This window comes from Rousettus aegyptiacus, unplaced genomic scaffold (genome assembly GCF_014176215.1).
Source record: "Rousettus aegyptiacus isolate mRouAeg1 unplaced genomic scaffold, mRouAeg1.p scaffold_m13_p_15, whole genome shotgun sequence".
NCBI classification, from domain to species: Eukaryota; Metazoa; Chordata; class Mammalia; order Chiroptera; family Pteropodidae; genus Rousettus; species Rousettus aegyptiacus.
Window position 1 is genome coordinate 43,187,809 of NW_023416290.1, and position 22,111 is coordinate 43,209,919.

The 22,111-nt window shown below is 33.5% G+C and overlaps 1 protein-coding gene across 6 annotated transcripts in view; it reads right to left on the reverse strand.

Annotated features, from left to right (window-relative positions):
- CSMD3 (CUB and Sushi multiple domains 3) overlaps nt 1-22,111 on the reverse strand; it is a 989,790-nt gene that overhangs the window by 693,587 nt on the left and 274,092 nt on the right. The gene's annotated exons all lie outside the window — the stretch shown is intronic.

A 22,111-nucleotide genomic window follows, 5' to 3' on the forward strand; every position in this document is an offset into this window, starting at 1 on the left:
GAATCTACTCATGACTCCCCAAAGATATTTATAATGGTTAAAAATCTAAAAAACAGTTTACAAACTGATAGTAAAAATATATACAAAGGCTCATATTCCTAGGCAACTCAAAGCAAGCTAGATGATTTTTATTTTGTGTTAAATTATACTATTGATTCATTAAAAGAAACCTGCTGCTTAAAATTGTATTTAAAATTGTTTTGTTGTTGATAAATTCTAGAAGTGGCTACTGGGAAACATGTTAAAAGAATCTGAGATTGTAGCTGTATGGAAGATGTAGATATCACTTGCTAACTAAATTGAGTTTTAGAACCATGAATCACTTTGGAAACATCAGTTATTCTTCAGAGTTTTATCTATTGGGAACAAAGAAGAAAGAAAGACAGAGATTCAGATATAGGTTATCACCTTTGCTTCTGTGTTTTCACTGGAAACACCTGGGCTGGAAAAGTTAGCCCTAGAAACATTCTGTTTGAACTTCAGAGGGAAGAAGATATTTCTAGGAAGCGGCTAGATAGAGACTCAGCAGAAGGTAGAGGCCAGCATAACACTGTTATTCTCGTAATAAGATACACAAGTTAATTAAGCGCATTAACTTAGCAGTAGGGTCTGAGGACTGCAGGGCTCTGTTTTCATGCCAAGGTTAATGAGGAACAAGGAGAGCTGAAGTCCTTGGAACAGAGTACCGTGAACCTGAGCTCACTACATTGATGAGGAAACACAATTAAATATAAAACCGAAAATACTAATACTTCTCACTTCTATTTGTGCTTATTTTAAATCTTTGCATAGGGAATATAGTCAATAATACTATAATAAGTATGTATGGTGCCAGATGTGTACTAGATTTACAGAGGTGGTCACTTTGTATAGTATGTAAATATCTAATCACTATTTTGTACACCTGAAACTAATATAATATTGTATGTCGACTACAATTTTTAAAAACTAATAGCATCATTAAAAATTAAATTCTAAAAAATAAAATCTTTGCTTATAATCTAATATTTATAAATTTCATAAGAATTACTACATAACATAAAAAATATCATTAAGTTATATTTGTTTTTAAGAAAAATATCTAAGAAGGAAAAGGGAGTTGTGCCGAAGATGTTGCAGAAACCACGCGGTGGCTCCCTGGAAAACACCCACTTCTCTTCTCTTCCATGAGGCCATAACTCTCACCCTCCCATCTCTTTCTCCTCCAGGTCCTCTACAGTCCCATATCCCCATGTTCTCTACTATTGCTTGAAATCCTATGCTCAAGATTCTTATGTTTTGGAAGATGCACTCTCCCTGAAAAATCTTAGCTACTTAAAAGTTTCAGCATCAGCTTTATAAAGAGAATGAGCATGAGTGTCAAACAGACTGTATTAGAGCATCAGAAGGATCATAATTCGCATAAACAGTAAATGTCACCCAAGATAATTGCTTGAATCAAAATGCAGAGCAAATCTGTAAGCTGGAAAGTTAAGCCCTTGGTGTAGGAACACAACCTGGATACTAGATTAGAGGAAGGAAGAAAATATGAGGCTGAGAAAAAAAAATGATATTTTCCTATATTTTGGAATTAATGATAGGAAAGGTATAGATGGAATTGACTGTTCATATATTGCAAATAAACTTTTGTCCTAAAGTTGTTTTAAGAGCTGGTTTAGTCCTACATGTTATTTTTAATATTTTATTGCTGTAGCTCTAGAATTTATACCTTTCGAATTATGTTCATGTTTAAAATAGAAGCACTTTTTTTCTGTTATTGGAACATATAAATAAGTTAATAAAAAAAGTTAAAGCAGTGTACCAAATACTTTGCAAGAGGATACTTTAAACACTTTAAGATATGCAGATGTACACTCACCAATCTTCTGATATAAACCTAAGAATTTTTCAAGTAAATGTCTAATTGTAACTAATTAATTCCTTCTCTCTTCTTTAAATATAATTTATGATGCTACTTTCTTGCCATTTCTATTTCTTTAAAGTTAAATAAGAACTAAGGACACCTGGTGATGTCATTTTTTAAATTCCTCTCTTATTCTTTCTATTATTACCTTTACTATTTTTCCATTATTTTATACTTTTAATTTGTTACTGTCCTCCTATCTTTAAAGGTATCTTGACCATACCTAATTTATAGGATTTTTAGTCATTCACCTTTATTGTTTTTCCAAAGCATTCAAATTGTTTTCATACAAAAAACTTTCATCACCTATTAACTGACAATTCATCAAGTTACATATATAGATATTTAAACTAGTTCTCACATCTATGGTCTGGGGATTTGTTGTGCAAAGCTATATTTATATCATCACTGAACTCATGTAACACTACATAAAAGTATTTTCTGCTTTTAGAAGTGGTATACTTTGTTATAGATTTAGTGATTTATAATTATTTTATTAAAAGTGAGTTACAAGATCAAATTTCAATAATAATTTTGACTGCTTATATAAAAAAAATTCCTTTTCAAGAAGTAACTCAAATGGTTTAATCATTTAAAGTTTTCCTTTATTTTAATTAGTAAAGAATGTGACTAGAAAACTAAAATTAAAAAATACTTAAACTCTACAGTGATAAAAATTGAGAATTTGGATTTCGATTTCTATCCTTTCGATTTCAACTATAAAGACAGAACCTTCTTCCTTCTTCCATCATGCTTCTTACCCAATTAATATGTCACTCCTGTAAGGCAATAAGTTATTTGTTCAAAGCAAATCCTCACTGCATGGATATTCATTTGGAAATCACACTGATTTAAAATAGACATTACATTTTATGCTAAAAATAGTATTGTGATGTTTAATATATAATTTGTTTACTGCCTTATCAGATTTATATTTAATTTGCTGATGACATGCAACTCAGTCCATGTCAGACTCACTGCTTATACACTTGGTTTCCTTTGAAAATTAAAACCTAACGTAGAGAACAAGCACACTGTTCAGGGACATCATCTTCTAAGTTTGTTGTTAGCCACCTGCTGCTCTCAATAAATCAGTCTGCAAACTTCTGATCCACATCATAGCATCTTCATCTCTCTATTTGTTGGAAACAATTGCCTATAACCAAACGTTTTTCCACTGAGTTTGTTCAGTTGAAGATATCCTACTTCTTTTAGGTGTAATTTATGTTTATAGATTTTTAAAGCAAAGTAAATATCAATAAATGTAATATTTGAATAATTATAAATTGAAAATCATATATGAATAGGCTAAATGCTATAGCGTTTTGCAATATATTAAGAAATTTGTCTAAAATTCACTGTTTAAACTATATTATTCATTATTACTACAAAGGCAGGGGGTTATTATAATCAATATATTTTAAGATAATTTCAATAGTTTTATATTATACCATTTGTTCTGTCTTCATCTTCAATCATTGTTAAGTAGCTTAAACAATTAGTTAACCTTAAATAATCCTGGAATTGGTGGACTAAATTAAAAATAAATTTATGAATACAGTTAGCATGCATCAATAAGGCCCCATATGTGTGTATTTTGCTAGAAAATACACATATATCAGGGGTTTTTTGCTCTGTTTAAATTTACTTAACATATTTACAGAACAAGCAACCCATGAGGAAACAATAAACAAGCTACACAAAACTTGGGATACTTTAGCAAGACACGTTTCTTTATCATTGATTTAAGTTCCATCTCACTCTCCAAGGCATTCGATCAAAAATACAATGAAATAAAACTAATCTATTAAAAATCTGTAAAGGATAATTAATAGAAGAACCACCAAGTGGTGAGCTGGTGCATCCTGGTACCACCTGTCGAGACTAATTCTGCACATCTCTTCACAACTCCAGGTTCAGTGACAGCAGGTTAGTAGTGTGGGCCATAAAACTGGAACATGCCACAAATTAGGGCTTTTTCTTTCTCCTTTATTTTCGGAGAAAAGTTTAGCAGTCCATCACTGCAACCATTTCACTTATGCAAATATCTAGAAAATATTCTGATTCTACTCCACTATAGAAACAAACTGTTGCTCAATATGAGGAAAGTAGGTACCACAGAGCAGAGCCACCATAAATTTAACTTGGATAGTTTTTAAAGCAGTATTAACTTGATACTTTTAATTAAGCATCCATGAAATGATTATTTTTAAGTTATGTGATTCTGTGATGTATCCTCTACAATAAATTAGTGAGAAATATACAATTATACAATTAGTTGATATGGTTAGTAATCTAGAGTTTTTGGATATAAGTTAATTAGATATCAGTAAATACTGTACATAACAAACACAGTGCTGGGGTACCTTAGATTTTACTAAGGTACTTTCCTTGGCAAAAAATAAGTAGTTGGTATGTTGTTTCTTACATAAGCCTGGATTTATGACAATAAGACCATAATATTATTCTAGAGAAGATATATCTTGCTATTTTAAATTCTAAACACATCAAAAAGCTGTTTCAGATCATTAAAGTCCAAACAAGAGTTGAGGGGTAAGGGACAAAAACATCTTGCTTTTCCTTTATCTGGTCTTTATAATATATCCATCCCTTCAGACCCTCCTTTATGTCAGTAAGAGTCAGGATATTTTATACCTTGAGTAGCTAAAGTTATAAATTAAGTTCACAAAACCTAGAACCGGCAGTCTCCATATTACATGTGCACACGGTTTATTACTGCTGATATCTATTATGTAGTCATATACTCTATAATAAAGTAGTTATTATGATTATATATTATATACTATGTTATTATGCATTAGATATGGGCATACATACATATATACTTCATAAATGAATAAACCTAAGCAAACAAACATATATTTACAGTGCATGCTCATTTTTTTTTCCTGATAGGTGTACTAATTTAGAAAATACAGGTAGATCTTGAGATTATCATGCTAAGCGAAGTAAGTCAGACAGAAAAAGTTGAGAACCATATGATTTCACTCACATATGATATATAAAACTGAAAGTAACAAACATGTTTGACAAACAAGCAGAGACTCATGGGCATGGACAACAGTTTAGTGGCTACCAGAGGGAAAGCGGGAGGGGAGAGGTAGATGGGGCGGAAGTCAAATGTAAGGTGACAGAAGAAAATTTAACTTTGAGTGGCGAATACATGATGCAATACACATGTGATACATTACTGAATTATACAGTGGAAACCTATACAATTTTATTAACCAATGTCACCCAACAAGTTTAATAAAAAAAATAAAAAGTACAGAGAGCTTTGTTCTATTCTTCCTTGTCTCAAGGCCAAAAGCCCAGGAAAAAGCTAATGATCTTGTTCTATATATTGTGTTACAGAACAGATTAATGATCAGTGGTAGAATAGCCAAGTCTAACCTTTGAGTATTTATTTTATAGTATATTGTGACGAAAGTTCACGACTCGCAATGCCTCAGGGATAAAAGCACTCGTCTTTGGCAATGAGGTATAGGGGTGACGCTCAGGTTCCAAATAAGCCCTGGCAGTGACTAACTAGTAAGGTGGTGTGGAAATAACAATGGATATGTTAAGCTCAGCTTCCTCCTTGGTAAAATCCAGAGGAATTTAAAGATTGTGCGAGGGGTTTAAAGTTTCTAAAGTAAATCCTGAAGGGGAAAAAAGAGTACTTTTAAGTATTAGGTCTAGGCCATATCTATAGTTTATTTTGGAAGAATGAAGTGGAGAGTGAGGTGACGGAGGTAGAGAACCTCAGATAAAATAAAAAGAAAGGAAAAGATGAGACAGACTATATAAAAAGGAATGAGTAAAGTTGGCCCAGGAGGAAAGGGAAATTTCTATTACTAGTGGCAGAGTTCATTTCCATGATGTTTATTTAATTTGGGCCTTTTAAATAAACTGCTTTGGAGTCTAGCTTTCACTAAATCAGAGAAAAACCTACAGTATACCTTGTTTGGGCTTGTATTCCTATTAGAAATCTGAAAAAAAAAAAAAAAGGCCTCACAAATATCAATCATACATACTAAATGTGACAATACATCAAAATGTGTCTTCATTCTTGATTCAAATGTACAGGACTGATTAGTATAAAAAAATAAGATCTAAAGGCAACGATCATCTGAAATCATGATCTTCCTCTGGACAATATAGAGCTGTTGGTACAATTTTCGAACAAGTTAGGACTAAGAAAAATGCTACTTTGTAATGCTGATATATTGCCCTACAATAAATGAGGCCGAGTGGGGTGAAAACAATACTATTTTTTTCCTTCCCATGGAAGAGAGCAGCCTAAACTTGGGTTAGTCAATATCAAGGCCTGATTTATGAAGGATCATTTATTAGGTCTCCTAGTAATCCAAGATTTATATTTGCTTCCTCCTGGAATGACAAAGAAAAAGATAATATAACACTGGTTATCTTTTTGTTCACCAAGAATTTACCTGGGAAATAAGGGCCAAAAAAAAAAAAAAAGGAAAGTGGAAATTTTTAGTTTCCTTTAATCCTCACATTCTACCAGGACCCAGATTTTCCACTAATGATCCAATCTGAACAGAAGTCACTATCCCTACTCTAAACTAAAATTCTAAATTTCTAGTGTATCTCTAGTCAACACATTCTTGTCTGTGAATGAAGGACAACAAAGCGGGAGGACATGTTCTTACAACCAAGATAAGAAAGATGTGCCAAAATGAATTCAGAAGTGCATGTCCTAGTCTAGACGGGGAGTTAAGTGCCTTTTACAGTTTTCATTTATATCAAGTAGAAAAATCTTATGGCCACTTAATTTTTCAGATGAGGAAAAAGTTAAATAGGTTAAGTAAACTACTCATGGTGATACAGCTAATAACTGATAAAACAGGGCTTGAACCTAGACCTGTCCCTTTCCCAAACTCTAGCACTTAAAACTATTACCCTAAGTCTCTCTCAGGAACACTGATCGGAGGTCCAACATGCCTTAGTCCTCTCTAAAGTCTACTGGGCTTTTTCTCCAATAATGTGACACCTATATGAGTCTATGAATCTTATTTTTGTTATTGTTAAAGGTACATTTATTCAAATTTTGAACTTTTTAGTATATGTAAGTAATTCATGTAAATCACTCACTCTCCATGTGGTCAGAGATTGTGTCAACTTTCACTAAAGACTGTTAGTATAAAGGACTAGTGTTTGACAAAGGATGGGCAGTCAATGAAAAAAATGAGTGCATGAACAAATGATCATTCAGGTGAGAGATAGAGAGAGAGAGTGTGTGTGTGTGTGTGTGTGTGAAAGAGAGAGAGAGAGAGAGAGAGAGAGATCGATTCTTCTTTTAAAATGTAGATATAATAGTCAAAATAGGCTCTTTGAAGGCATTCTATCTGAGCACTAAACTTTGTGAAGTAGAATCATGAACTCTGGAAGAAATAGGTTCTCATCAGCTAGTAGTTGAAATAAACCAACAAATAATACGGGTCTTTGTGGTCCTGAAAAAATTTTCTTTCTGTAAATATAACAAGTCTGATAATTTTTGAAGATGTAACATCAGAATTGTTGGAAAATCTTAAAGAAGCTTGAGAAATCACTATAATAACCATGGGAGGAGTGGTGGAGGGTGGGGCCTGTTCATATATTACAGCCATTTTATTAATTAAAAATTATCAGGGTGACGCTGATTAATAAAATCAAAGAAGTTCCAATTCAACAGTGTGTTTTACATATATCGCACTGTGTGTTCGCCTCCCAAAGTTAGCTTTCCTTCCATTACCGAATATTTAACCCTTTTTACCCCTACCTGCTTCCTACCTCGCTGCTTCCCTCCACCACTAACCCACTGTCCATGGCCATGAGTTTCTGTTTGTCATGTTTGTTTGTTTTCAGTTTTACATTCCACATGAGTAACATAATATGGTTTTCACTTTGAAAAGAAAAATTAAAATAGAAAAATATGCTGAATATTAAGCTAGTAAATGATACAATTGTAGGAATAATTATAAGCATATTAAAGCAATGTCAAACATTAAATGTAAGAAGTTATAATAAAAGTTAAAGTGAATGAAGAATGCTCTGAAATTAGATTTTAAATGAAGACAAAACTCCAAAATAATAAGTTAAATAAGAAAAATAAATTTATATATTAGTGTACTTGTTTAGATATGTACTTATTTTTATAATTACTATATTTAGAGATAAATACTTCTACTTAATGATCTTTTCACTATTCAACTACTTCCAATGTATGGAATATTTTCTTAAATTTAACATTATTTTTCTTTTCTTTCCATTTTCTCAAGGATTAAGAATTTTAAATAACTCCAATTTTCCTTATTCAAATATGTTAGTGCTTTATTCCATTTACCTGTGCTGATGTGTTATAAAATAACTATTTTAACCACTGTTTTTTTCACTTAATTTTCCAAGGTTTTTGACATCATATATATGACAGTATATATATATCATATCATATATGTGTGTGTATCAGTATACAATGTTTACAAATACAAGAAACATTAATGAACACACAATGCAAAATAAAGATGAAGTATTCTTGAATTGTACACTTGAAACTTATGACATATTAACCAATGTAACTTCAAAAACTTTAATAAAAAAGATAAAAATAATGGTAAACACATAGCATGCCAAAACATTACTGAACCATGATCCACAAATATACAGATTGCTGTTAAGGAAACATGGGAACTTATTGTTATCAATAATTTCTAAGGACAAAAGTGTATCAAGTTGGCTAAATTTATAGAAAAGAATTTCAAGTTAGAAGAAAAAGAAAAACATCTAAACCTTGAAATGATGAGCTGAGGACTCTTTACAGACTCTCTGAATGTATAGTTCTAGTTGAATAAGTCATTAGTTCAGTCAACTGCCAGAATACTCAGTTATTGATAAATAATTAGTAAAGGCTATTCAAATACAAATAAATACTTGCATATTCCCGGTTCATCACTTTCATTATAGGCACAGTACAATGAAAGATTCTGGTGTCTGTGTGTCTAAACAACAATGACTACATTACTTCAGACAAAAGAATAAATCCTAAACACATGGCCATCCGTATAATCAATCCATACTGAAGACTGAACAGTATAGAACTAACTGAAACTATAGAATACAGATTTAAGAAAAATGTCCCCAGTCCTAAGGGTTGGTGAAATGCTGAAATTTGTAGTTTAAAACCTTGAAAAGCATAAAATGTTTCCCAATTGGACATATTATTAGCAGGCAAAATGGACACTGAAATATTTCTAAATTGACAGAAAAGTTTATAGCAGGAAAACTCAAAAAATTATCTTTTATTTTTCTTTCCTAAGAGATTACAAAATATTTCTTGTATGTTTCTTTTTTTTCTAAATTCAGCATCCATAAAAAGAGTGGTAGTACTGGTATGTTTATGGGTCAAAAGAGTTAAATGGCTCTTTAGCTTGGAGATAATAAATAGCCTGAGTAAATCTCCCATAGCACTAACCTAAAATCCCTCTGGCAACATTCTGCTTAGGTGGTTAGAATATACCCTGGTGGTTTATAACACAATTACACTTCTCTAGACACCTAACTGACTACAAAGACTGACGAGTACACTAAATATAATTTTATTACACTAATTATTGTTCAGTAGGTGTTCCAAAGTTATAAAACAAACTGTTCATGTGAAATCTAGTTTCCAAGAAAAAGGGGGGTGGGGGAATGCTATCTAAAGTGAGTTTTAAAAAAAATAAAATCCCCAACTTTATAGAAGTGGAGAGTTTGGGGTAAATTTTCAGTAAATGAATGTTTACTGATAAGGTTTATTTAGAGACTAATCCTTTCTGTCGAATAACAAAAGGAAATATTTGGACAACTGAAAATAACAATAGCTAAAATGTATTGTGTATTCAAAGTAGGCTCATGCTGAGCTCTTCTGTGTACAATTCCATATTCCCATGAGATTGGGCTTTAATATCATGTTCATTTTATAGAAGAGAATAAAATAGGGAAAAGTAAGTTGCACAAGGCCACACAGCTAGAAAGCAGTGGAGATGGGATTCAAGGCAAGATTGTTTGTTTGGTTTCAGTGGTCTTGACCATCGCACTATTAACAAAATCAAGACCAAAATATCAATCATTGCAATGGCAACACCATTTCTGATTTACTATGCATGACCTACTTTTGTTTACTGTGTATGACAAACATATCCTTTACATTATTTCATCTAATATATACAAGGAATCTTCTCCTCTCCACATTCTTACTTGGCCCGTAGGCAAGGAATCACTTTCGCTAACACTGTATCAGTTTCCTAGGGTGCTTGTCAAAATGTACCACACACTGGGGGAACTTAAACAGAAATTTATTTTTCTTCACAGTTCTGTAGGCTGGAAGTCTGAGCTAAAGGTGTTGGCAGTGTTGGCTCCTTCTCAGGAGTGTAAGGAAAAATGTTCCAAGCCTCTCCCCGCTAGCTTCAGATGTCTTCCTGACAATTAGGTGTTCCCTGGCATGTAAAGGCATCACTCCAGTCTCTGCCTTCATGTTCACATGGCATTCTGTGTGTCTGTCTGTGCCCAAATTTCCCCTTCTTGTAAGGACACAGTCATATGGGATCAGGACAGTCATCTGACCTCACTTTAACTTAATCATTGGCAAAGACCCTACTCCAGGTAAATTCACATTCCCAAGCTCTGAAGGTTAGTACTTCAACACATGGATTTGAAGGGGATATAGTTTAACCCATAACACATGTCTTGCATTCCCTACCACTTATTTTTAGTCCTTCTGCATAAATGTTGCTAATATGATTGCTGAGCCCCAGAGCCATTTATTGGGCCATTTCTCAACAATGGGCAGAGCAACTAATTTAAAGGTCCAAAACCAGTCTTCACACACTCCCAGGCTCTCTCCAGGTGGTGAACACATCCAGCCCTTAGGACTAGGCCACCGTCATCTTTGTGCGCCTTGTTAGAAAAGTCAACTAACATTCTCCACAACAGCAATTTCATATTGTAGAAGTATAAATTAAGAGTTATGAGAGACTTTTAGAACTAAGCTGCTTGTGCCAGAAAAAAAAAAAAAAAAATTTATATTGTACCTGAAAACATCTCCTATTCCGATTTAAAAAAAAAAAATAGCATAATTAATTGTCTATTTGACTATTAATGAACCCAGTACTTATGGCTTCATGACTGGCAAATCCAGAGCTGAAAAGGTGTGGATGAAAAAATTCTAGCAAGGGAAACCTACTCTCAAACTTTGAGAGGCATAATGTGGGCCTCGATATTTATGCTATTTTACAAATAAGGAAATATTAACTCGGGAGTTCTGCAACTTAATCAAGATCTCAAGCAAACAAAACAACAGGTAAATAGAGGAAGAGTAATAAGACAAATTTATATATATATATGTATATATGATTTTTAATATATACGATTTCTCTCATATATATTAATTTTCTTCCTCTGTGCCAAAAGGACCTAATGAGGTAAATTTCAAGCTCCCTAATTTGCTTCTAAATGGGTTTAATTTTATGCTTTAGAACAAGGTATTTTAAACTTGGCATACACTCGCAATGACACCTAGTAGTTAGAATGAAAATGCATACGTACACATACCTAATCTGTTCCAGGAAGTCCTCACATCTTACAGCGAAGGAAAGAGCAGAGCGCAGCGAGCCTCTGGCTCTCACTGTTTGCAAGCCTGGAGCCCCACGCTCTGCTCCATTTCAGTGCCCACTCAGTTCTGGTGCTATCTCTATCCGCTTTGTTTTATTTTAGTAACATAATGCCTAAACTAAAAATATCTAATTTATTTTAATTCTTCGAATGTAAAACCATTTATATTGAGAATTAATTTAAAGTAAATTAAACATTTTTTTTTTCTTAAATCTGTTAGGATTCTGTTTGGCTGCAAGGGACAAAAGTATAACTTATAGTGGCCCTAATGAAAAGGGGTATATTTTCTTGCATAGAAAGATGTCCAGAAGTGGGCAATACAAGGCTGCTCTAATTACTTACGGTGCTTTAGAAGACTGCACTCACTTACGCTTCCAGTGCTCCTGCCTTTTCTGAGCACATCGAAGACTGTACTTTCTTGCCTTCTTTTGCAGCTAGGCAAAGGGCATGTGACTAGGTCAGGCCAACAGGCTAAGAGCAGAAGTCTTGTGTTACTTTCACCTAAGGTAGTTAAAAGTCCTTTCCTGACCCTCTTGATCTCTCTTCTTCCCTCTCTTGATTTAGAAGCCCTGTACTATAATTACACTCACAAGATAGCAACAGACTAAACTCCCTGTGCTACTATTTAAAAGACAATTGTCCTAGAGAGGAGATACTACAACTGATTTTGCTTGAGAGAAATAAACCTTTGTTTACTAAGTCACTGATGTGTCAGGATTAATTTGTTTCACTCCATAGCCTAGACCCTGGCTGAGAGATGATGATGACTTTCATCATCATGCTTGCAAATAGATAACTGCTGCCCTTTTAGCCATTACCACATTTCAGGTAGGATGGGAGCGGAGAAGGAGAAAGAGCCAAAGGAAATCCTAACCGAGCAAGTATGCAACTGGGATAACCAACCTGTAATGTCTGCCATAACCTTAACGGAATTCTTCTAGAAAACATTTGTTTCCAAAATGTTCAAGGATCTTCTAATTCCCAAGTCCTTCTAACTACTACTTTCTTGCTCTTTCTCAACTTTCAAACTTCATGGCCACTATCCTCCCTGAAACTGTTTTCTCTCCTTGCGTCCACAGGTCCTCTCTTTCTGCGTTCTCCTCTCTTCTCTCTTACAACTTTCAATTATGTTCACATTGCACCTTCTCCGTGTTTATTATTGCATTTATTTCCTTTGAGCTCAGGTACTCCCTATGGCTTCATCTATAATCCCCCAAAATTATTCTCGCTCAATCTCAAAATCTCGTCTACCAACAGTTTTGTCTTGTCCTCTGGAAAGTCAATATTTAAATAATTAAATGCTTTTCTCCCATCAACTGCTCCTTTTCCCTATGTTCCTCATTTCATTTGGAATCAAACCCTTGGAGACATGCTAAATTCCTCCACTGCTTTAATCCCATCTTACTCCCTACTGGTCTTTCTACTAAGTTTAATTTAAATCTTTCTCCCCATCCTCAACCTGAGTGTACCTTCATGGATTCTTGTTCTTTTCATCACTCACAGGGGCCAATTTTCACAGTTTCGAAGTTGGCATGCTGCATACCTTCTCTCCATCCTCAGTCAACAGCCAGAATGGTTTTACCAATATCAAGTCTGATTATGTAATTCACTTGTTTAGAATCACTCTGTGTCCCTGTCCTCCCAGTCAACCTTTGGAATAAAAGCCAAATGTTTTAGTAAGAGATGCCAAGATCTTCATGATCAGGCAATCTCCCTGGAATTTTCACTTTTCATGGAACAAAGAACACACTATCATTTATCCAAATAAGACTTTGCATTCTTGAGACACAAGGTGTTATTTAATCTCTTAGAGATTTCTACATTTGGTTGTTGCAATTTGGAGACACCTCATAAGTTTATCTCATTTCTGCATATTTTATAAGTAGATACAATGACTCCTTATTTCCAGAGTATCTTTTCAGAATTTTTTTTCACAAACAGCCTTGAAATACAGTTAGTGCATTCCGCGGAAGCAAAGGGTAGGTTTCCTCATACCTTGAACAATACACTGTCTTTATTCCAGAAAAATTGGTAGACTTAGGTTTCTTCAAATAAGGGTCTCTCTCTTATAGTGGGACCTACTGCACATGTAACTACCCTGTGAGAAATGGGGTAAGGGGAACTGACAAATAAAGCCCTTTGGATCTGCCCTAGGAGTCTTATGTCTTCTCCTGCATATTTAAAAATGTAGCAGGCTAATTTAGTAGCTGACAAGTAGGATACAATTTCCGACCCATCACAGTTAACAGTGTCCTCCCTGGAGAATGTTGCCCAATGTTAGTTCCTATAGCACCCATTCTTGTTATTTAATCATAAGCCTTGCTTTAAGACTTTGCTGAAATTTACTCCCTCTGTGAAGATTGCCTTAAATCCCTGAGCCAGTCTTTTCTTCCTACTTTGCTCCTGATATACCTTATACATATCTAGAAAAACCTCTCATGGAAGTGCTTAATTATAAATGTTTTCCTTACTAAATTGTGATCTTGCTAAATATTGTGCCTGTTCTTGACTGTGTATCTTGTATACTGCATGGTACATAATAAACATTGAATTAGCCTCTCTTAAAATATTAATTTATTGGTGGATTATCTTATATGTGCTCTCTTCTAAATGTGACTTAAAGCACACATACATCTACATAGAATAACTTGCTTTCCATTGGTCTATCATCACCAATCTATTTTTCCTATGAACCAGCACATTAATATTACTGTTTCTCTAACACTGCAATGCATTATTACTTACATCTTCTTAAGCAAGTTGCCTCTAATTATAATTGTCTTTCTAAAAAAGAAAATGCAACAGCTGTACCTACTCTAAAAATGGATCCTTGGAGAATGTAATTAAGTTATTTCAATTTGGAACTGAACATTATCAAGAGCTACGGGATGTGAAACCTTAAGGTAGATCTTTCTGCCAGGTTTTTAATGGTATGTCATTTGCAGAAACCTAGATAACTAGAAAATTAGAATGTAATTTTTGCCTGCTCCAATCAAAGGCTTAATAAATGAAATTAGGTATCATATAATCTTACATGATACACTGAGAACCTTTGGTAGACCACAGAGCTAAGGAGGTGAAGGCCATGTGTTCACTATCTCTGTGATACCCCTTTCAGCTTTATTTACTTTGTTTATGGCCACGGAGTTTCCCTGTAAGCCTAGTCCAAGGGCATGAATGATTTTCAATATACTATTCTTTCATATATAAAAATTAATGATTTTTATAACTGGCAATCCCTTTAAGGTGAATGTTATGTTTAAATAGTTCAAATACTCTGTTAAAATAGTGTTTAAAATATTTATTGCATCTTATTTCTTATCATTTTACTTTTGACAAACATTTTCATGGCTGAAATGATCGATTATGGTTAAACAACTGGTGTTGTAGCAAGCACTGTCTCCAAGCAAAATCGAGGCTCAAGGCAGTTTTATTTGATGAATGTACCATGTGACATTAGTAACTTAGGAAATACTGACAAAGTTGTCAAGGAAAACAGAAGCTTTCCATTAAAAAGCTATTTCAATAATCATTTGGAATAATCACTATCAACTTCATGAATCTTTTATTGCCAATACTCAATTGCCTACACCTACGTATGTCTTTAAAAAAAAAAACAACTTACTATCTACAAGCAATCATTTATTTTTTTTTTTAGTAAAGCATTAATCATTTAAATATCTATTTATCTTGAACCAAATTTTCTCCCTTTATAATTTATAACTATTAGCCTTAGTTTTCCCAGCTATTTAAACAGGCTAAGTATAAACCCTCCTGCATTATCAATATTCTAAACATCTGAAATAATCTCATATGATCATCCTAAGTGTTAAATATTTCATGTTTAAGATTATCATGAAATAGCTTCAATACACATATACAGTCAGTAGTACCAGACTTAATAGGGCCTTGGCTAATACATTTCTCATCAACAGAGAGAAAAAGGATTGAATAATGACAATCTTGTTGATGATAACGGTGCTAAAATGTGCTTATGGTAGCCATGGCAACTCATCTGCCTCAATCTATTTAAGTGGCATCCTATTTTATTAAGACAGTTAACACTGATACATGCTGATATTGACCCTCAAATGAAAACAAATGATAGAGTATGCACCGTTATAAATAATAACAACTAAGAAAAGAAAAATGCCGTGTGCCAATGATCTGCAAAGGTCAAAATGTTCTCCTGGTAATAGGGTGGGTAACAAAAAAGCTGAATACTTTTGTAAATTCTGCTATTTAATCAAAGATGGTTTAACAGTGGAAAAATTAGATATAAAAACTGAATCAAGTGGTCATAATTTCTTCTGATCTCTACAACTGTTGTATTTCTATTAAGCATTTTCACTAGAAGCCACCTTTGAAAATTGAAGTTTAAGGAAACAAACGCAACAGAAAATTTTACTTTATCAAGTAAAATGTAAACTCATGGATCTCATTATTTACAAATGGAAAAAAGAACATAGAAATAAAAACTTATTCAACTAGAATTTAGGAAATTCATGATTGTTAGATACACAGCAAGTTATCTAATATAGAGTCTAGATTAAGAATTCTCATAGATACTATAATCTTTTGAAGCTAATGCCAATTCACCAAAATTACCCTTTACTGCCATTGTCAAGGGCAAATCTATGAACTGATTATAACACTGGTCTGATTCTTTATAATACAAATTCTGAATTAATTTAAGTAATAAATTAAAGATTCCATAATAACCAGAATAATATTAAAAGTTTTTCATCTGGATGTGGTTTAACAATCTTAAAGTATAAATCATCTTTTAATTAAATATCCAAAAACATAAGGGAAATTGTGAAAAAGATAAAACGCAGAAAGAGTAAATCTTATGCCTGAGCTCAATAATTTAGTAGTAGGGCTAGCACATTGTGTACATAATAATGATCTCTATTCTTAAAAACATTTTAAATGGTCTTTCTTAATGTGACATTTATAAATAAAAGCTGAACAAATTTTATCTCATTAAAGCATATTCTCAGTTATAAGGTATAGTGGATATCAGATGAAAGAAATAACAAAATTATAAACTATGATTATAATAATGTGGGCAAGGTTTTATTATACTGGAAAGTCTAGGGATATAATTTACAACTATAATGTCACTAAAAGTACAAAGATTCAAATTTAATCATCTAATAATTAATCATATTACTTATCAAGAGAAAGTTTGAAAAAGCTCATAGGATTTTTTTGTTACAATTTCAGGCGTCCAACATCATAATCTGACATCTGTATACACTACAAAGTGATCACCCCCAAAAGTTTAGTTACCATCCATCACCATATAATTGACCCTCTTTGCCCATTTTCCCTCTCCTCCACACAAACCCGTTTCCCCTCTAGTAATCACCAGTCTGCTCTCTGTATCTACCATTATGGTGTTTTTTAACAGACAAAGTTACAGAGATGGAGACAGTTGCTAGATATTAAGGAGGGGAGAGGAAAAGAGGTGGCTAGGGCTGTAAAGGATAGTATGACAGATCCTTTCGATGGAACCCTTCTGTGTCTTGATTGTAGTGGTAGTCACATGAGTTTATTCATACAATAAAATTACATAGACATAAATACATACAAATACCACATACACACACATGTATGTAGAACTGGTGAAATCTGAATAAGTTTGATGAATTCTAATAAAATGAATTTTTTCCTTTTGACAATACTATATAGTTACACAAGAAGTTCCCATTAGGGAAATTGGATGAAAGGCAATTGTAATTTCAGTATTATTATTCTTACAAGTAAATGAGAATCTGAAATTATCTCAAATAAAAAGTAAAACATTAATAACTTTTGACAATAAGACTAAAAGCAAAAAAAAAAAACTCAAATTTTTAAAAACATGTTATACTAAAAACATTAAGCTAGCAAATATAGATTGAAAGCTATAAGATGCACTTCCAATTGAAGAAAGCTAACGTTCAAGTTGATTTGCGCAGAATGTTTAAATAAAACAAGTAGATTGTTCTGATGTTAGTCAAATGTTAGTAAATTAAAATCTGAGAAGCGGAAAGGGATACAGTTATGTAGGCTTTGTATTTTAAACTTAGTAGCTTGGAATTAACCCAAGAGTTTTAGTTAATATGTGTAAAAAAGTGAATTAATCTAAACTAATGACAAGAAGGGGTGAGAGAGTAGAACCAGAAAGACTAGTTAGAAAATACATCGGATACACAGCAAAGGTTAGAGGTGAACAGAGGGTGGTCTAATGTCATGGGGAACGCAATGAAAGGCCATGATATGAAAGAAACAGCAAGGCATGCTTCAACTGCTTGATGACTTAACTACTTGAAGGAGACAGGAACAAAAGTCTGAAATGACTAAATAATGCTGAATTTGAAAATTATAGCATTTAGACATGGGATAGTTGAGTGAGAATGCATGTCGCCAGCACATGATCATGTTTAGGGTTGCCTAACTGGAGTTTCTAAAGCAAATTTTTCAAGTAAATTCTAAAGTAAATTTTCTAAGTAAAAATTGGGTCAAAGATAAAGGGGGAAGTGTGAAGTTAGAAAACCTATTCTTCTGTGTATCCAAAATAACTGAATGAGTTAAAAGGTTTTTGTTTTTGTTGTTTGTTTGTTTGTTTTTATTCACATGAGTACAGCGAGGCAGGAGGAGACCATTCTGGCAATGTCAGGGATGAAACAACAAACTGCATTCAATGTAAGAACAGTACATCATTTACAGTCACACAGGCTGTGCACTGCCCAACACTTGGGGTGACATTTACAAAGACCATGTTGTAGTTGTACACAGTATCACTTGCATAGCTCTACATGGTGGTTCTGGAGTGTAGGAGATACTTTTTTTTTTTTTCCGCCCTTATGCCTCACAAATTCTGTTAAGGCTAATCAAAGATCAAATAGAAAGATTAACTATCCTACTATGGTACCAATTCTAGTGAACATCCATTTCCTGGCATATAGCTTCTGTCATGTAAATAACTTAATTTTAATAAATTCAACATGAAATGTTCTTTGCCCTAAAATACTTACATTAAAAAAATTATAAGTGAATCATATGAAAATTTGGCCTACCTTTCATTAAAATACATGAACATAAAACTTAAATTACATCATGACTTTTTTAGCCTGATCCTAGTCATTTTGCTTTTATATAATTTTGAGGCATTTATAGCTTCACTTGTGGTTAATTTTGAAAGTCTATGTGACCTTTTAATAAAGAACCTTGATTATCAAGTCAATATTTCATTTTATTTTGTTTCTCTTTGGAGAAAACTAGTTTGAAAATATGAATTCGCTATAAGCACTGCATCATTTTTTTATTCTATTCAGAGAGTAAGGCTGGACAGAGTCCTCCTAAGAATCCCATCTACGAGTAAATGCCACAGAGAGAAGTGTTCACAGAATATACTCAGAAATGGACCACTGCATTTGGGAAACCAAGCCAGGGCCTGATGAGAACCTAAGCCTGATGATCTGAGTGGAGCTGAGGCACTGATGCTAGCACTGGGGAGCGGCTGCAAATACAGATGAAGCTTCCCTCGCTTGCCCACTGATCACTTCCTGCTGTGCGGCCCAGTTCTGAACAGGCTTTGGACTGTACCAGTCCATGGCCTGAGGCTTGGGGACCCCTGATATAGATGACACGTTAAAGTATTTTAAATTTACGATAAACTGCCTTGATATTTTTCAATGTTTTGCCTTCTCTACACTCTACCACTCCCAGGTCAATATGCTCTTTTTCTGGGGTTGCATAGCACCTTCTGCCTCATTTTTGGAACTGTTGCTCTCCTTTCTCCTGTGGGCAGACACCCAAATTGGTAACGGCTGAATGCATACTGAATGAATGTTCTAGCAAGAACCCAAGCATATTAAAGAGTATCTTAATCCAATTCTCCATCCGAGGCTCTGTAAATAAGGCAGTATCTAGTTACTTTCTACCTCCTTGCCCTACCATAACACTCAACCAGATAATGCCACACCATATTAGAGATGAGAGAGAAGCCTTGGATGTTGCAGATGAGGAATCTGAGATCTAGGGAGGTGACATTAACTTACCCACTTTCATCTGGCAACAAACAAAAGCTGAAACTGGAACTCGAGTTTATTTTTTGTACTCTATGTCATTTTATTTTACGGCAATGGACTCAGTTAACACTCACCAGGCCTCATAAATTTTACTATCCAGTAATAATAGGGTGGGTCCAGTGTATTCCTGCTGGATTGTGAAGTGGTGCTGCTGACTGTTGTTTAGTAAATAAGAACTTAATGATTTAGCATATACAGCTTGCAAGAGAGACTCTGGGTAACTGTTAATATGCTCTGTTCTGCATGACTAATAGACCAGCTTAGTCTGTTTACAAAGTCAAAGACAGTCTACAAGGTAAAGCCTTGCTCCACTGCCTGAACTCCAGGAAAAAATTACAATGTACAGAAGCTAGTGGCAAGTTCCACTTCCCTCAATAAGAGAATTCAAGTCAAAAGAAATCTTGTGATTTTAATGAAAATAATGTGAACGTCTCCTCTACTTGCAGTTCTCTTTTGAATTCTATTATAAATTGAAAATATTATATGAGAAATGAACACTCATAAGAAAGAATGTAATGTCATCTGAAATAAAATGTCTAATTTTGATGAGCATATCATTAAAAATACGTGAGAATATTAGAGGATTTAAATAGAGGGCCAGATTAGAAGTAAAATTTTATCTTAATTATTCACATATCATTTTACACTTCAATTCTATAACTAATACACTAAAAAGAATGTTATTTTATGATATTTAAATGACTATATACAATATTATTAATTTGACTCTATGTATCTTTAAATTGCATTTATGGAAATAAAATAGAATTTAGTCATTTGTATCGTTTTCTTGAAAAGTGCCAAATGAGTTTGTTGATATTATATTATATAATTAGGATTCCTCCTAAACATTTACTGTAACACTGACTTAAAAAATATAGTAAAACAATGAATCTCTTAGTTGTTATGTTCTTCCTGAAGAAGAGGAAAATAAGTAAAGTGGCCCAGTGTCACTTAAGGAGAAAATGGGGAGAAGAACCAATTTGTGGATCTGATCCTATTATTGAACAAGCTACAATGTTCTAGAACCTCAGAAACATACAAATAGATGTTTACATAGATAAGAAAGATACAAATCATCACTAATAATGTTTAATCTGAAAAGAAAAATTGACTAGATGAACATAAAAGGGAGATTATGATTCCTAGAGTAAATGTGTTAGATTTGGTTTCTCGAGTTCAATGGTTGCAAAGGAACGGAGGTTCCAAAACATGGTTCTCTAATCTCCTTCATTATACCTAGGAGTCAAATATGCTGCTGGTTTTAAAACTTTAATTTTTAATGGATCATCTGTATACAAAATGATATTATAATTATTGGAAAATCTATGGCATTATAATCTACCTTTATATGACTTGAATATTTACCACTCTAGAAGTAGCAATTTCAAAACAATAGTTTTTTGTTTGTTTGTTTTAATTCTTTAACATTTTAGCCACAATCCTGCTAGGTTTATGGCAATCAGGCCTGAATTTATTACGAGAAGAGTTAAAATTATATAACCCTCAGTACTGAAGGTAGAGGAAGACACAAACAAAAAACAAAGCGAAGTATGTTCTTTTATTTTTGTCTTATCCTAAAAGGTATGCATAGAGGTGATAGACACATATATTTTTGCTGAAGCTTAGCCAACTATGAATACCTTTTTAAAAAATTTACCTAATGCCCTTTCATCAGCTGTCCTCAATGTTGTCTACTTCTTCACCTTTCTCTTGTCTGAGAAAGACAGCTTAGATTTCCTTAGGTTTCCTCCTGCTTCTCTGAATGTACTACTTCCTCGGCCTCCTTTGATGGATAATCCTCCTAAGCCTGAGCAATATGTTGTTGATGCTCAGGTTCAGTCCTACTCCCCACCCTCCATTTTCTCTTTCCATCCTGTCTCTATCTGGCCATTCTTACTGACGTGTATCAGTTCGATCACCATAAACGTCAACTACATATCAGTTATGCTTCTACTCAGATCTCTGAATCATATAGGCAAATATAGATATCTATTAGATGGCTTTAATAGCATGTCTCAAAGATATTTCAAACTAAATATATCTAAAACAAATTTCAATATTCATAATATTCCCACTGCAAATTTGACCTTCATTCAACATTTTCCAATATCTCTACTGCCTTTACCAGTTTGTACAAGTCAGAAAATTATGTTTTAGCTGAACACTATTTGTCTCACTCCTCAATTCACTAGAGAATACTTTTCATTATACCTCCTAAATATCTCTCAACTCATTCTACTTCTATACCTTCATCAATACCATTCTAAATTTAGCTACCATGATTTTTTCTTGGATCATAGCAATCATCTTTTAACTGATTTCCCCATAGCTAATTGAGCCCCACTTCAAATCAATCTTCACACTTCAGTAAAAATAATCATTTGAAAATTCAATCCTCTTCATGTAATTATTTTTAATAAAACACTTTAATAAATTTCCACTGTTCTTATCAAATCTTTTTCATGGCTTAAAA